Consider the following 18,759-nt stretch of genomic DNA (forward strand, 5'->3'; position numbering starts at 1 on the left):
TCCAAGTCATTTGGAGTCCATTGCCTTTGAGGTTTATTTTTAATTTAGAAAATAACAGACTTTATTTGCACATATAAGTTCATACAAAAACTACTCACCCAGACAGATATCCACAGGTCCCAGCATATTGTCATATATTCTGGCATTAGGAGCAAAAACCATCCATGTGGGTCAGCTCTCAGGAACACTCTGCCAGTGGGTTTTGCTATCTGTGTAATGCAGGGTGTGTAGCCAGGGGAGAAGAGAGCTGCTAATTTTGTTTTATACTTATCTGTAAGTTTGCATGCAGCCAACTTTGAAAAATGTATAACAGTAGAGAGCAAGACAGCTCATGCCAAGCAGGTGATCTTCTTTTTTATTTTTATTTTTTTGAGATGGAGTCTTGCTCTGTTGCCCAGGCTGGAGTGCAGTGGCCAGATCTCAGCTCACTGCAAGCTCCGCCTCCCGGGTTTACGCCATTCTCCTGCCTCAGCCTCCCAAAGTGCTGGGATTACAGGCTTGAGCCACCGCGCCCGGCCTCCAAGCAGGTGATCTTCTGAGAACCATTTACATTTTATTCTGGAAAGGAGTTCTTTTGATTATGGAGGCATCTGATGATCTGAACATTCAAAATCATTTAGAAGAACAAAGCACTGAAATTAATGTCCCATTCAGGTAGAATTAGGCAGATACCAGAACTTTCCATTCTGGCTCCGTACTAAGTTTCTGTCTGTCCCAGGCTACAAATGGGTGTCATCACCTCACAACCCGATTCATACATGTGGGGCACCAGCAGTGTCGGGAGGCAACAGAAAGAAACCAGAGCTTCAGTTTCAATAGCATTTAACAATTTCTCAACCATGACAAAAAAAGCGGAAGGGAGATAAAATGAAAGCTAGCATTGCATGAACACCTTGTTTATGCTACACTCTGAAATTGGCATTTTCATTGATTTGCCAAGTGTATTTTGCCTACTTCCTATCTACCAGAGCCTCTCTAAGTATGGAAACTATAACAATGAACAAAACAATATTTCTGCTGCCATCAAGCTTATGTTCCAGTAGGGTTAGGTACATAAACAAATACAAATTCCAGATGTACAGAAACGAAATTCCAAATAAACAAAAAAATATTCTGGGACCGGTGGCTCATGCCTATAATCCCAGCACTTTGGGAGGCTGAGGCAGGCAGATCACCCAAGGTTGGGAGTCGGAGACCAGCATGGCCAATGTGGCAAAAATCCGTCTCTACTGAAAATAGAAAAATTAGCCAGATGTGATGGCGCGTGCCTGTGATCCCAGCTACTCAGGAGGCTGAGGGATGAAAATTGCTTGAACCTGGGAGGTGGGGGTTGCAGTGAGCCAAGGTGATGCCACTGCACTCCAGCCTGGTTGACAGGGTGAGACCTGACTAAAAAAAAATATATATGTTGTATATAATACATATACATTCATACACACACATATGTGTATGTGTATAACATGTATATATTATATATGTGTGTGCATATATATATGTGTGTGTGTGTATATATATATATATAGATAGTGCGCAGGCTGCCTGGAGGCAGGCAGTGTATATATGTGTGTATATATATGCACACACACATACACACACACATATACATTGCAGGAGAGATGAGAAGGATGGAAAAAATACAATAGTGTTTTGGGCTAGAAAAGTAGTTTGAGTTGTCTGTGTGCGTGTGTGTCTTTTGTGCAGGGGAATTGCTATTTGAAATAGTTGCATTTCAAATGAGACCTGAAAGAGGAGTGAGGACAGCCTGCTCTGAACAGACAGAGGAGCCTTCCAGGGAGAGGGAGCAGCCAGGGCAGGGACTGTGAGACCCGAAAGGGCCTCAGCAGGTGTGAGTGGTGGCTGGAAAGGAGAACGCTGTGTGCAGTTTTTGAGAGAAGGAGCAGTTGCAGATAGACAAGAGCCAGCCTCTTTCTTGGCCGGGGTAAAAGGTTTGGATTTTATTTCAATTTATTTCTCTACTTAGTGTACATTTCAGATGTACAGCATGATGGTTTGATACTCTTACACATAGTAAAATGACTACTATAGTGAAACAAATGAACATATCTATCATCTCACATGGTTAACCGCCCCTACTTTTTGTGGCAAGAGCACCTATAATCCGTAATATTAGCAAAAATCCTGACTACAACACAATATTATTAACCTAGAGTCCTCACGTTGTGAATTAGACCTCTGGATTTATTCGCCTTACATATCCTTATATATCTGCAACTCTGTGTCCTTTGACCAACATCCCCTCATACCCCCAAACACCTGTCTCTGTTAACCACAGTTTTATTTTCTATTTCTATATATTTTGGGAGATTTTAAGAAAGGTGGTGGTAGGATTTTCCTCATTCCCTGAAAAGATTGTACTAGCTGTGTTGGAGTGCATTGGCTGTCTGGAGGCAGGCAGTGCAGCCCAGAAGCTGTGCAGGTGGAAGGGAAGCAGGTGAGGCTTGGAGGTAGCTGCTCCACATGTGCTGGCCCACAAACTATTGGCTACCTGTCTACAGTGACGTATTCACAGAAATTTACCACTTAGAAACATAGCAATTTGGTAGAGTAATTTTATGTCTGTTGAGTCTAATAAGTAAAATATGGGGCTTATAGTTTGTATATCTAATTTATCTGATAATTTGTATTCTTTTTTTAAAAAAAATATTACTCCAGTCTGTCACAGATGGACATTCTGGATTAAGAAAATGTGGCACATATACACCATGGAATATTATGCAGCCATAAAAAAGGATGAGTTTGTGTCCTTTGTAGGGACATGGATGCAGCTGGAAACCATCATTCTTAGCAAACTATCACAAGAACAGAAAACCAAACACCGCATGTTCTCACTCATAGGTGGGAACTGAACAATGACATCACTTGGACTCTGGAAGGGGAACATCACACACTGGGGCCTATCATGGGGAGGCGGGAGGGGGGAGGGATTGCATTGGGAGTTATACCTGATATAAATGACGAATTGATGGGTGCTGACGAGTTGATGGGTGCAGCACACCAACATGGCACAAGTATACATATGTAACAAACCTGCACATTATGCACATGTACCCTAGAATTTAAAGTATAACAATAAAAAAAAATCACAAAAAATATAAAAAATAAAAAAAGTATTACTCTTCAATAGACTGAAAATTTTAAAACAAAACAATGCCCCTTCATCCTCCTGGCAATATTTTTTCATGATGCGGTCAGGACACTAGCTCTTAAAACTGGCTTATCATTAGGATCATCTAGGACATTAAACATTCATTGGCATGTAAAGAGACTTTGAATCAATAGGTGTGTGTGAAGTCTAGACCTTTGAGTTAAACACACACACACACACACACACAAACAATAAGTGATTGTGCTGTGTTAGGTTTGAGAATCACCACTATAGAGTTATATGTTCCTTTTGAAATAAATAAACAAGATATTAAGAAGATAATATTTTTAATTTAATAAGTGGATAGTTTCAAATTTTCATGAATAATCAAGAATTAGCTCTCTGTGCCAAATACCAACAGATATAAACATACTTGCTTATGAACACACTGAATATATTTCCTCAAGAGAAAAGAACATTAGCTAAAAAGCTTCAGGAATATTTACAATCTTAATTAAGTATTTGAATAAAAACAACATATTAAACCTCTTTTTAAGTAGATCATTTTTCCTAGAAGTGAGGTGACTGACCTCAAAATGTCACTTTCATAATACATCAGTGGATAAAAATGGGTTTGATACTAAGTTTATGTTTTAAATGCCACATTGAGTAGTTATATTAGAAATATAAACTCACGATAAGCTTTTCCCACACTTTCCTTGACATTATTTCCAGCAAAGTGCTGTGGTCTGACCAAGATTTCTGACCACATACAACTTCAGGGCAGGTGAGTTTCCCATTCTTTACCATGAGACAGTAGGGAACATTTTTCAAATTGTGTTACTTCTTGGACACTTCTCAAGAAAGAAAGTTATAAACCACTGTGGAGACCTTAAAAGTGACTGGCCTCAAATCAAAAATAAAAGATTAGGTTGATAAAAAAAGAAAATAAAGCTGGCATTTGACTGTCAGCCCATTGAGTGATGAAGTGGTTTCTAACTGAATAATGGGGAAAGTTCAGGTATTGTGGCAATGTCTGCTCAGCTGCTTAACAGAGAGTAGCTAGCAGTTTCTCAACTTTTTGTTGCTAGACCTTGAAATGTGTCTTTTCTTTAAGCTTTCTAGGCTTCTCTTTCTTCCCATTTGTCCTGAGAATGACAGCAAGATGGTATTATAAAATGGGAGATTGGAGAGGGAGGGAGAAAATGAGAGGACAGAATGGAGAGGGGAAACGGTTGTTAGAAAATTTGTCTGCCAATATCAGTGCTTGCAGAGGTCTTTTTCTTCTAGCTAGAGGGGAAAATACCATTCTCTTTTCCCAAGCAATTATAGGCCCCAAAGATTGAAGCTTGGTATATAGCTCTTTAATCTCAGCAGATATTTATGGTTAAACATTAGACTTTTAGGATTCCAGATGTCAGGGTATTAAAATATAAAGGCACAGTGGAGTCTCAGAAAATATTAGACTCTTTGGGATACGTGGCTGCAAGGGATTTTAATCCCAAGCAGAGGGGGATTCTAGTAGTATGTTGTTAAGACCCAAAAAGTACCTTTCCTTCACCTTATTTTCTCACTCCCTCATGACTTGCCTGGTCTCCAGGCAGTGAATGGCATAACAATATTTGATTACATTTTGAAGCAGTCCATGCTGTGAGTTGGAATGATTTTTCATGTGTGATCTATAAAGGATGATGTGAACAGGCATGTGATGTATGGGGACAATTTCCTTTTCCTTTCCTCAATCTAGGCATGTTATTACTGTGATTGTCTTGCTCCTCAAATCTTCCATTAACAATAACAGCATCTAACACTTGCTGAGTGTCCACCATATTTCTGACTCTGTGCTGTGACCTTTCAATGAGTTACTTTATTTAATGCCATCAGCGGGATCTACTCTAAGAGACAGTCCTGTTGACTCCATTTTATAGATGTGGGAACTGATGTAGACATTAGGTAGCTTGTCCAAGTCATAAAGCTAATTAACAAGGTTCTGATTGAACTGTGTTTTATTTTTATTTTTTTATTTTTAGAAAGAAAGTCTCACTCTGTCGCTCAGGCCAGAGTGCAGTGGTACAATCAGAGCTCACTACAACCTCCAACTCCTGGGCTCAAGTGATCCTCCCACCTCAGCCTTCCAAGTAGCTATGACTACAGGTACATGCCACCACACCTGGCTAGTTTTTTTAAAAAACATTTTTAGTAGAGATGAGGTCTCACTATATTGTCCAGGCGGGTCTTAAACTTCTGGACTCAAGTAATCCTCCTACCTTGGCCTCCCAAAGTGCTACAATTACGGGCATGAGTCATCACGCCCAGCCCCAAACTGTGTTTTTAAGACTATGCTATACTACCTGGTACCATCTATCCAAGTTTTCTTCCTTCTTTCTTTATATCCTTCAGTGTTAACTGTTTTAGACCTATCAGCTTTCATCACATACAAAGCTCCATCCACACAGAACAAAGAAAACTGAGATTGTACAATTATCCTAGCAATTTTCCAAACAAACTAGCAATAATAATAATTACCATTATCTAGTACATTCCATGTGCCAGGCATTATGCTGAGTAGTTTATGAATACTCTCATTTATCCTTACAACAACCTTAACATGAAGGGATCGTTATCCCCCTTCAGCATTTGGAAAAATAGAGGTTTGGAGAAGTTAACTAATTTTTCACAGTCCCACAGTTAGAACATGCAGAACCAAAATTTAAATCTATATTTGTCTGATTCCAAAGCCAGAGTTCATAGCCACTTCTGGATAATTATCATTGTGTGGTTTGAATCATCTGGTAGGACTCTATGCAAAGATGTAATTAACTGGATCATTCACATATTTTACTTTACTTGGTAGCAAATAGATTTTTAGAGTTTAACGAGTAACTGTTGACTACTTTAACATTTTTGAAGGGCAATATTATAACAACCACACACACAAAAAACTCATTTAGTTCCTCTTCTTCATACATAATATATATACAGCTATCCCTAAATATCCATGTGGCATTGGTTCCAGGACCCCTACAGATACCAAAATCCACAGATGCTCAGGTCTTATATAAAAAAGGTGTAGTATTTGCATCTAATCTACATACATTATCCTGTATACTTTAAATCATCTGTAGATTACTTATAATACCTAATAAGATGGCTAACACATCACTTTGTTTGTACGGATTCAACATAGTACTCACCATGTGGTAAAATCAAAATCAAGTAAAACCTCTGTTTGGAACTTTGTAGAGTTGTTTTTTTTTTTCTCCACATATTTTTGACCTGCAGTTGGTTAGAACTCAGGAATATGAAGGACCTTTGTGACCCTCCTTCACCCATTGCTCAGCTCCATTACAGCCCTTCTCGTGGGCTGCTGCCATCATTTTTACAAGTCTACCTTCTCACCAGACTGTTAGTGACTTCAAGCTAAATGTCTTTGAATTTCTAGTACAATTTCTGGAACATAATATATGCTTTGTTAATGTTTGTTGAATGCAGGAACAAATGTGAATAAGAAAGTCAGGAATTTAAGTTTAGTTTGCCAGTCAACTCTTCCACAAAGTAAATTTTATAGATTTAATTAATGCATAATTTGTTTTAGCATTTTCAAAGAATATTCCCCCATTTTCTAATTTTAGGAGATTGTAAAAAATGTGGTACATGGCCAGATAAATTTTGAACACTCTGACTATTCCTATTTCGGAGACCACCGTGTGTAAGAAAATACTAAGGATTCTGATAAGTTCTGCAACTAAATTTTTAAAAATACTGTTTAATTTTGTGTTACCCAGTACTTCCCAAGCTTTTTGACTACAGAATACCTGTTCATACTACACATTAGGGTCCCTTGGAGTAAGCGTACATCAGAACACATTTTGGGAAATATTGCCTTATGTTAATCTATTAGTCTGCAGGAATACATGCTAGTTGGAAAGAAATCGCAAGATTGTAGTGTCTTTGATTTGGATGGTCCCTTGAAGGTCAATCAGCTTCACTTCACATGCCTACGTGCCCTTTACCTTTCATTTTCCCAGGAAGTGGGAGTTCACACCCTTTTAAGGCTGTCTATATTATATTATATTTTGAATAACTGTTATTGTTATGCTCTTCCTTCTATGACTTCTACCCAGTGACCTAGTTTGCCTTTTGTCATGACAGAGTATGTCTTTCCACGTTTCATGTAAGTCTTTCTGTATTACAGCCTTTTACATATTCAAAGACAGTAAGACAGTGATTTTACAATAAACCAAATAAGACTTTTTCAAGCATAGGAACTCCAAATTCCTTCTACCAGCTAACATATAACATTTTTTTAGTTCTCCAGGTTTTAGACTGGCTTATGTTTTTGTTGTGGTAAAATACACATAATATAAAATTTACCATCTTAACTATTTATTTATTTATTTTTAATTTTTTAAGATGGAGTCTCGCTTTGGCACCCAGACTGGAAGGCAGTGGCGTGATCTCGGCTCACTGCAAGCTCTGCCTCCCGGGTTCATGCCATTCTCCTGCCTCAGCCTCTGGAGTAGCTGGGACTACAGGCACCTGCCACCACGCCCGGCTAATTTTCTATATTTTTAGTAGAGATGGGGTGTCACCATGTTAGTCAGGATGATCTAGATCTCCTGACCTTGTGATCCGCCCACCTCGTTCTCCCAAAGTGTTGGGATTACAGGTGTGAGTCACCATGCCCAGCTCATCTTAACCAAATTTAAGTGTACAGTTCAGTGGTATTAAATACATTCATAGTATTGTGCAACCATCACTACCATACTTCTCCATAGGTCTTTTCAACTCTTAAAACTGAAACTCTAATGTCATTAAACAGTAACTTCCCATTCTTCCCTACCCCATGTCCCTGAAAACCAACATTCCACTCTCTGTCTCTATGATTTTGACTACCCTTAAGTACCTCATGTAAGTAGAATCATACAATACCTCTTGGGACTGGCTTATTTCTTTTAGCATAATGTTCTCAGGGTTCATCCATGTTGTAGCATATTATGGAATTTCATTCCATTGCATGAACTTACCACATTTTGCTTATCCATTCATCCACCCATGGACACCTGGATTGCTCCATGTTTTAGCTATTGTAAATAATGCTGCTATGAATATGGCATACAAATATCACTTAGCGACTCTACTTTCAGTTCTATTTGGTATAGATCCAGAAGTGAAATAGCAAGGTCATATGGTAGTTCTGTTTTTAAATTTTGTGGAACCATCATATTGTTTCCCACAATAGCTGTACCATTTGACATCCCCACCAACAGTACACAATGATTTCTCTATATCCTTGTTGACACTTCAGATTTTCTATATATATTTTTTGAGATAGAGTCTTGCTCTGTTACCCCAGGCTGGAATGCAGTGGCACGATCTCGGCTCACTGCAAGCTCCGCCTCCTGGGTTCACACCATTCTCTCCATTCTCCTGCCTCAGGCTCTCGAGTAGCTGGGAGTACAGGTGCCTGCCACCACACCCAGCTAATTTTTTGTAGTTTTAGTAGAGACGGGGTTTCACCATGTTAGATAGGATGGTCTCAATCTCCTGACCTCGTGATCCACCCGCCTCGGCCTCCCAAAGTGTTGGGATTACAGGCATGAGCCACCGTGCCCTGCATGAAATTTTCTATTTTGATAGTAACCATTTCAATGGGTGTGAGGTGAGATAGCATTGTAATTTTAATTTGCATTTCCCAAATGATTAGTAGTGTTGAACATCTTTTCATGGGGTCACTGTTAATTTGAATATCTTTTTTGGAGAAATGTCTATTCAAGTCCCATACTAATTTTTGAATTGGGCTATTTGGTTTTTTGTTGTTGTTGTTGTTGAATCTTAGGAGTTCTCTATATGTTGTGGATATTAATCCCTTACTAGACATATGATTTGCAAATATTTTCCCCCATACTGCAGGTTTCCTTTTCACTCTGTTGGTAGTGTTTTTTGATCCACAAATTTTTGAAATTTTTATGAAGGACTGGCATATTTTTTGATGATCTTGCCTTCAGTGATTTTTTCAAAATCTAGGAATAAGAAGTGAGTATTACCCATCCAGAACAGTATTGTTCAATAGAAATATAATGCACTAGTGTAATTTAATATCTTAGCATACAGGCTAAAAGCAGTAAAAAGAAACAGATGAAATTAAATTTAATAATACATTTAATTTTGCTTAATATATTTAAAAAAATCATCATTTTAATATGTAATCAGTGTGAAAGTTGAGATATTTTGCATTCTATTTCTTATACTATGTGTTTAAAATCTGTTGTGCTCTTCACTGTTATGACATATGTCAATTTATAAATTATGTTTTTATCAAAAGTATTTGATCTTTGCCTATATTTTATAAACTTTGCAATTGACAAAGTAGAATCACATATAAACATTGTTTAAAATATACCTAAACATTTTCCAATAATTGTTATCTGTTTTACATTTTAAATTATAATTAATTAAAATTATACATAATTTAAAGCTTAGCTCCTTAGTTGCACTAGTCACATTTCAAAGACTAAATAGCTACATGTAGCTGCACTCACCATATGGATATCTTTCTTCCTTTGTTCTGAGGGACACACATTAAAGAACATCGATTTTTTAATCCATGTACTAGACTCTATCCCTATTAAATTACATTTTTATAAGTCAACAGTCTTCAGATGCAGCCTGGGTTCCTAGGATTAGAAATGAATCACAGAATTAGAAACCATTCTAGAGAGCACCTAATTGATTCTGGGCATATAATTCAGTCAATTAACAAACAAAGCTTGTCTAGACTTGGATTACCTGCCATTTGCAGGAGATATTATTTAAATACTCAGTCCTCCAAACAAAGCATCAAGATTTTCTGAAACACAATTTTACTACTCAAGTTAGCAATCCTTTATGAGAAATCTATTCATATTTCTCTGTTTTATTGTATGTTTGAAAAGCAGTAATATCAGTGTTCCACAAGAGGAGCTGTTTTTGAATACCTATTCCTAAATGAAATTACATGGTTTTTTGCCATAATAATAAACTGGCTCTGTATTTTCTATTTCTTTTTATTTTAGTTTATTTCTTTTTTTCTCTCTTTTTTTTCCCCATATTATTTCAAGGACTTCATTGACTAGTAAGCTGTGTTCCTAGTCTTCAAAATTTAATAATGGAATAACGCTGCATTGCTACTTTAATCCTTTCAGTACAACAGTATTGAAAAATTTAACAAAAATATTAGCCAGGTGTGGTGGTGCACACCTGTAGTACCAGTTACTTGGGAGGGTGAGGTAAGAGGATTGCCTGAGCCTATGAGGTCAAGGCTGCAGCAAGCCATGATTGTACTACTGCACTCCAGCCTGGGTGACAGAGTGAGACCCTCTTCCCTCCCTTCCAACCTCTGAAAAATTTAGAAGGTGGAAGCTCAAATTTAAGCTTGTTTTATGCCTGAGACGAATGGATGAATTTCGTCTTTCAGATGAAAGACTGAATTTATCTATTTTCAGTTTCATTATTTTTGTATTTTCATGTGTATGCATACATGCACATTTTAATGGAAGGGAATACTTGAACAGTCCCTCCAATAAATAAAATGCTTGTGCCTTGCCAATAGATACCAAAGCAGCTCATAAATAAGTACTAAGCAAGTTATCTCAATATTATGGGTCTGAAAAAATCATTTATCTTGTTTACAGTTTTTTTCTTTATGTATTTACATTTTCATGAGATGTAAAAACTAATGTCAGTTTCTGACATTGGAAGCATTCATTAAAAGTATTCTAGAAATAAATGTGTTAATGGAACAAACTTTTTAAAGTCAGAAATAGATTCAGATGCATTTGACAATTTAGTTTATAACAAAAATAGCATGTTAAATTATGGGAAAATAGAAATTATTCAATTAGCAATGTTGAGCCATTTGACTCATCATTTAGGGAGAAAAAACAATTTAGAAATTTTTATCTTTTTCTTTATAAAAATAAATTTTAAATGGATTAAAGATGGAAAACCCCATAGAATTACTAGAAAATATTGATGAGGTTATTTAGAGTTACAGGGACACTTCTTGAAAAATGAGTTGGTTATTTTGTAAAGTGTGTCAAGGAAAAGAACACCAAAGAAAAGAAATTTTCCTAGACCTAGAAGCCAATCTTTCTACTACAGAATTAAGGACTTCCAGTATGACTCAATTTCAATTCGATAAGCTTCCTCACAGGAGAAATATTAATAAAAACTGAATGTAAGTTCTTGAAAGTAATTGTCATGAAGGAAGGGAGTTGAAGCCATTTTTTTTATGTGGCTGTGAGTAATAATTTCTTCCCTTTTGGGTGATATTGGTAGGATGCAACTTTTCTTGGGCACTGCCCATGTGGAAACCAGCCTATTCCATATCTGTAGGCTATATTCTGTCTTTTTGTTTGAACATGTTAGAGACAAAGGAAATCTTAGAGCTTTATAACTTTGTAGACAAAATGCATTTGAAAAACTTGGCCCCAGGCCTGACATGGGATACGTACTAAATATCTTGACTATTCCATTTCATTGCCACCACTGCCACCATTTATCATGATTCTGGTTGGGATGGTGATGAACATTTGAGCATGACATACTGGTTTTTGTATAAGTTTTCTATTGCTGCTATAACAAATTATTAACAGTGTAGTGGCTCCAAACAAAACCTAAGTATTATCTCACAGTTTTGTAGGTCAGAACGCTGGTGAACTTGTCTGGTTTCTCTGCTTCAGATCTCTCATGGCCAAAATTCAGATAGTGACAGGATTGTGTTTCTTTCTAGAATTTCTGGAGATGATGTCACCTTCTGTCTCACTCAGGTTCTTGGCCAGATTCAGTTCCATGTGGTTGTAGGACTGAGGTCGTGTAACCGGCAAATGGGTCCGGCTGCTCACTGCTTACAAAAAGAAGTCAAAATAATAAGTTGTGATAAAAGGAAGCAAGATTTGTTTATTATCCCTGCTAGCAGGGGAAGAGTAGAAAGCAATTCCACTCTTCAATTTGTGGAGGGAACACAGAGGTTTTTAAAGGAAGGATGTGGAATGCAGAAGAGGTGTGGGGGCTGGGAGGTGCCAGGTAGCATGACTTGCTCTGGTGGCCCCTCTTGAACAATTGTTCCATTTGGCAAAGGGAGTGCCGCCATCGTGGACCCTGCCAGGTTATAAATTATTTTCAGTCAATTTTGTAGTCACTCTTCATCTGGGAGTGGGTTCCATCTTTAAGCAATCTTTTGTTGGAGAGAGAATTCCAAAGGTGCCTTGTCACTATCAGGATCTGACTCCTAAAGCATATAAAGCAATATATGACCAGATAAGAAAGCATGGTGCATGCTTAACAAGCATTTAGGTAAATAAATGTGCATAAGGCTTGGGAGTATCGTATGGAAAGGGAAAGGGAGTTGAGGTTCACAGCACACACTGAGGCTGTGTTTTAATATGAGAGGTTACACAGATGTGTTATAGGTTGTTAGACAGGCATAGAGTAGGGCTGGAGAGGGCTCTCCCCTACCCACTAGGAATGTTGAGTGACGGTTCGGCAGTTATCACATTGCCTCTCTAAAAGTGACAAATGGGCAGATAGTGCCAGGAAGAGGCCATTTCCTGATGGGCCACACCTGTTGCACTAAAGTGTTAATTGAATGGAGATGTCAGGGAGAAGCGACTTCCTGGGCATGTGCATTAAGAGACAAAGTGGCAGAGTTTGATTTTCTGGGGGCACACCAGCAGCAAAGGGAAGAAAGCCTCAGACAGTCATGTGTACAATTTTCTAAACACACTGCGCGTGCTCGCCTCCCAAGGATAAGGAGGGCACTGCATATGTGGGCAACCCACCCTAAGGGAAGAATCATGAGAAGGGGGTTAAAGACGCCAGAAGGGGGCCACCCTATAAAGTCATAGTATCACAGTTAATAGTTACACACCACACTTGTTCTTCAGGTCACCCACTGGATCTCTGTCAAGCGTACTTTCCTTTCACTCCTGTTCCAAAGCCTTTTAAAATATACTTCCTCACCTGCTCTGAAACTTGCCTCGGTCTCTTTTTCTGCCTTATGCCCCTCTGTCAAATTCTTTCATCTGAGGGGTTAGAAATTAAGGTTGCTGCAGACCCGCACAGATTTACCACTGGTAACTCGGATACTTTCCACCAGTAACATATGCAGTTTGTGTCAAAATTGTATCTTGAGACTGGAAGGGAAAAGAGGAAAAGGAAAACAAGAAAAAAAAAGTTTAAAATGCAGTTTGAGGCTCAGCTGCTAAGCTGCTCAGTTATGGTCGCTGTGTCCTTGCTCACTGTAGACCAGGCTTCATGCTCAACTTCTAGGGCTGCCTGCATTCCCTGATTTGTGGCTGTCTTCATCTTCAAAATCAGCAATAGTTAACTGTGTGCCTCTCATGCTTTGAATCTCTCCCTCCTTCTCCTTTACTACAACTCTCTAATTCTAACCAGAGAAAGTTCTCTGCTTCTAAGTTTGTAGTCCAGGATAGTCTTCCTACTTTAATATCTATACACTTAATAATATCTTCAAAGTCCCTTTGCCATATTCACATAATCAGAATTAGGGCATATGCATCCTAGGGAGGCTATTAGTCAGCACACCGTAGTTAATTGTAAGACCTTAGTGTTACTTGAAATAATAAAAGTAAGACATTGGAATACTGATGCCATCTCTGCAAGATTTTTTCTCTTTCAAGAAAGAAATTAGACCTTACTTACCATGTTTTAGAGGTACTGTGGAAGTGTGGAGAATTCCATATCCAATCTGTAGGATAAACATCGGTTTTTAATTGAAAAATTATGAGGAAATGTTGACAGTTCGTATGGGGCTGGCCCAGGAAGCTGGAGGGCGATGAAGCAGTAATGGGAACTTAAACGGAGCAGAGGTCAGTTCATGCTGGGTATACCAAGAGACGTAAAAGGCTGGATAGGATGGCGGGAAAGAGGCAATTGAGGCCAGTTCCTGCGGGGCCAGTATAGCCTGGTTTGTCTTTGACATGCTTATGTAATATTATAAATCTTAACCTGGCTTTTGTCTGATTTTTGTCACAAGTTGAAGCAAGAAAATTTTATTTTAATATGCACTTTATTTTACCATATGTATTTTAAGTGTGATTGTTTACAATAAACTATCTTTGATGTGTTTATTTACTACACTATTGCTTCAAAATATGGCCAGGATTGGCCTCATCCACCAATTGCCCCTGAGTTAATGGAACCAGAATTTAAGCATTAGAAACTCCTGTATGTCCAGTGCCTGATGATGCTTGGTGACACGAACGTGAACTTCTATAATAAAGAAAAGCAGCTCATTTTCCCTGGATCTCTCAGACACATCTATGACCTACCCAAATAGCTGAGTTTGAGCTTGTGAAAGCTTAGATGAGGGAGCACTGCATTTTGCAGCAATTAATTTTGCAGAGGAAGCAGTCTGTTTAAAGATGCCTGCAGCATTCACTAAAATGGGGGTTGTTTTTCAAGGCCACCAGAGCTGCATTTGGCTAAGACTGGCTCATCAACAAAACAACAATGCTAAAATATGGCCTCCTGGGTTTTGCAAAAGAAGGGACTAGAAGGGCAATGAATTATGCTCACCTTCTAGAGCTGGGTGAAGACTGTAATTGTTTAGCCCCCTAGCACAACCCTGCAAGGGTTAAAATGACAGAGATATTAGTTTGTGATGGCTAAAATTGTTGGTTTGAAGCTCTCGGCAATACACAGACTGTTATTTACCGGACTTGGTCGATTTACTTCTTAATGCAATAATGACCTGTGAAATGAAACGTGAGCTAGACAATTGTTCCTCATTGTTTCCAGTAAAACATCCTTTCATACCCCATTAAACCACCATTAATTCCATATGAAAGAGAGTCATGCACAAACACCCGATGGTCTCTTTCTTTCTTGGACTTCTTTGCTCTCGTACTTCTGTTTCCTTTCCTTGTTCTTTGCATTTCCTCTTCTCTTTCTCTCCATTTTTTCCAAATAAAATATGAACATAATAGATTACATGGGGAGAAATCCCTTTGAAGGACAGGCTGAAACACATCTCTTCCAAAACAGGGGCAAGATTTCAATTGCTGAGCATCCACATGACTCTCTGTTTGCCTTGGACATGGAAATACCAACAGCAACAGAAAAGTTTTTCAAAACAAGGAGCAATTGTTTAGTCCTGTTTAAAAAAGATCCAGATGCCTATTCCAGATACGTAGGTTTTACGTGGTCCCACGCTGGGGTTGCCAATCATGTCACATGGCTAGGCAAATGTCCTTCCCACTGCTTCTCCTTATTTCTGGACCTACTTTTTTTGAACAGCTTCTCCTTATTTCTGGACCTACTTTAACTTTTTTATTACTAAAGGCTCCATCCAAGAAGATTCGAGCCACATGGCAGAAAGGTGCATTTGTAGTAGTTCCTCTCTTTGACCATTTTCTTCCTACAACCTCACAGCTAGTTGTTGTCCTAACTTCCTTCACTGCATGATTAAAATTTTTTGCTATCTAGTTCACCCCTTGCTGTTCACATGATCACTGCATCACTATAATTTCTGTCTCTGGGGTTATATTGCCCTCTCTTTTACTGTAGTCAAATATCCCTAGGCCTCCTTCTTATAAGGACACTTGTGATTACATTTGGAGCCCAACTAGATAATCCACGACACACTCCTTACTCAAGATCCTTAACTTAATTATGTCTACAAAGTCCCCTTTTCCATGTAAGATAACATTCATAGATACTGATGTTTAGGGCATGGTCATCTTAGGGTCATTATTCAGACTAACGTACACAGTGATTCCAAGATTTCAAGTTATAGATAGATTAGATAGATGGATAGATGGATGGATAGATAGATATTAATAGTAGAATGCAGAGAATTTTTCCTCCTCCTTTGAAGGCTCCAGTCTGCTGAAGTGAACTGACAATACATAGATCAACAGGACAAACGGCACGCAAATTTATTAATGTGTGTAAATGTGGGAGCCATACAGAATAGCAGATTCAAAGAAGGACCAGATGATTGTGGCTTAAATACCCTATTTACAGGAGAGAGTGGTATGAGAGGCTGTAGGCAGTTGAGAGGAGTGGTAAATGATTTCTAGGGGAAGTAAATGGTCCCAAAGACTAGATAATTGTTTGTAAATTATTCCCTGTGAAAGCTGAATAGGACCTAAGGACAAACAATAGTCTTTGGACAAGTTATGAGAAGGTGAGGGGAGAAAGTACAGTGTGAACATAGGTTATCTTATTTTGCAGATACAGTCTCTCAGGTAATCTTTTGCAGCTGCCCTCAGAAGAATAGGTGAAAAGTTTTTGTGGGCATATGACAATTTTTTGTCTCTTCTCTTCTCTTCCCTGGTGGTTATTTTTTCCTGATTAGTTGATAAGATTCCTAGAAAGGGGATATGAAGACAATTGCATTTCTTTTGGAAGAAGTTTTCTTTACACAGATACCAGAGAGAATACCTTTCTACACTTGTTGGGGAGGGGGTAGAAGTAAGAGAAGCTTAGAAAGTCCCTGGTTCTGAGGCAGTTTCTAAGGCTTTTCCATTTCTTTTAATTCAAAAATGCTCAGTTTGCCAAACATCATATCATACTTTGGGGTACCATTCTATGCACCCCAACTCTCTCTCTCTCTTTCTCTCTAGAATTATATCTGGAAAGCCCAGATATGGTGATTTAAGATATTTTCTTTCTCTTTTCTCCTTTTTAGAGAGATGAAGGAGAAAGAGGAAAGAAAATATCTTAAATCACTCTTGGTCACCCACACACAACTGATCCAAAATAACATTTCATCATCAATTTTTATTTTAATCTTATTCTCTCTTCCTGGTTTGGAGTTAGTTATGTTATCACACTTTGAAATTTTCAACAATTAATTTTCCCACCTGTCTTGAAATTACTTTACTTACCATGAATTGTTCTTCAGTAGTCAATAGTTTCATGGTATATACTCTGACATTGATCTATGTGACAGTACCAGGTAATGAGATGTAGTTCTGAGCAGACTTTTATTCCCTTTCTCAAGACAGTATCTTTTCTCCCTGTTTTAGGATGCCTTTCAATAGAAAATTAGCTGGAAAAGAAGTCAGTAATTAGTGAAATAAGTACATGATTAATGACTCATTTAAAACATGCCTAATTTGAAAACAAAAATGAAAACAAATGAGAATGACCCTTTATTGTTCAGAGCAGGCCTATTTCTGTGGTGGTTCCCTGTTGCAGGAGACTTTGCAGAGGTCCTGTGTTTTTTTTCAGGGGATGTCTTCTCTGCCCTGGGAGGCAGTCAGTCTTTCTGCTCACATAACCTTGGAACTTACAGCTGATTCCATTCATTCATGTTACATTTTACTTAGAATGGTTAATTACATTAGCATGTGGCTTCCCCCAATTAGATTATATCCTCCTGGAGGGCAGGAAAGATTTATTATGTTAATTTTAGTTTAATTTAACCAATATATATTGATTATCTATTACAATGTAGTAATAGTTACTACTGTTCCAATAGCTCCCATTTACTGGGTGCCTCTTACATACCTGCATTGTGTTATACGCTTTATGGATCAGATCTTTGCAATAACTTGGAAAACAAGCTTCCAGTTAATCAATTCTAATTAATCTAAATATGATGAAACCAATGCTCACAGAGTTTAGGGACTTTGCTTTTTTATATCAAGTGATAAAGTCAGGCTTTGCATTCAAGTCTATCTGAATTCAGGGCCTGTGCTTTTTCTTAATGCGCAAACTTTTGCGTGTATAAGCTTTCTGGGGAATTTAGACTTAAGTGAGATACAACCTTGAACCTCAAGGAGATAACAATTCAGTAAGAGGGAAAATCCAAGTAACCAACTGTAATATAAAGCAATGTAAGATATAATGCATAAATTGTATTCTGAGAGCTCCAAGTTAGTGGGATTTTGGCAGAAGGAGAAAAGGACCCTCCACACTGAGGACAGGCATGAATAAAGAGCTCAGATATTACAAGGTGTGGAGTATTTCCATTTGGACGCAGTGTGGAAAGCATGCCGAGAAGAAAAGAAGGGTGGAGACATATTTTTGGAGAGCCTTCAATGTCTGATTAAAGTACTTCTATTTACTTCAGTAATTGAGCAGGCTTTGAAGATTTCAGAATAGAGGAGGAGCCTGTAAGAAGCTGAACTTTAGAAAGATTAATGAGACAGCAGGAAGCAGGGTGAAGAATGGGTTGGAGCATGGACCAAATGGAAAGACTTGTTAAGACACTGTTTCAATTGTTCAAATTGAGAAGAAATTGATTGAGGACTGGGAGGAGATTGATGGCGGCCAGAATGGAGAGGATGGTACAGATCAAAGAAATACAAAAGAGAGGAAATAGAGTTTGCTTACTCCTGACTTTGGGGACTGTGGAGAGGGTGTCAACAGTAACGCCATTGTCCATAGTCAGGATATCTTTGGGAATGGAAGTTCCAATAGCAGATATGGGGGAGTAGGAAAGAAGAGGATGGTTGCTTAAGCTTTGCCTTTAGTGAGTTTGGGGTACCCACTATATGGGAGAGGAACCATTCAGATATTGAGCTGGTGGTTGATATCTTTGGAATTAGAGCTTTGGAGATAACTGGCAGCTAGACATAAATTATCTGGAATAAAGTGGTAGGTGAAATAATATGGTAGAGAAGCTTTATTTTATTTCT

At 38.2% G+C, this 18,759-nt stretch overlaps 1 protein-coding gene across 1 annotated transcript in view; it reads left to right on the top strand.

The window, feature by feature from the left end:
• PKHD1 (PKHD1 ciliary IPT domain containing fibrocystin/polyductin) overlaps window positions 1-18,759 on the top strand; it is a 469,171-nt gene that overhangs the window by 346,152 nt on the left and 104,260 nt on the right. The window lies entirely within an intron of this gene.

This window comes from Piliocolobus tephrosceles, chromosome 5 (genome assembly GCF_002776525.5).
Source record: "Piliocolobus tephrosceles isolate RC106 chromosome 5, ASM277652v3, whole genome shotgun sequence".
Classification (NCBI taxonomy): domain Eukaryota; kingdom Metazoa; phylum Chordata; class Mammalia; order Primates; family Cercopithecidae; genus Piliocolobus; species Piliocolobus tephrosceles.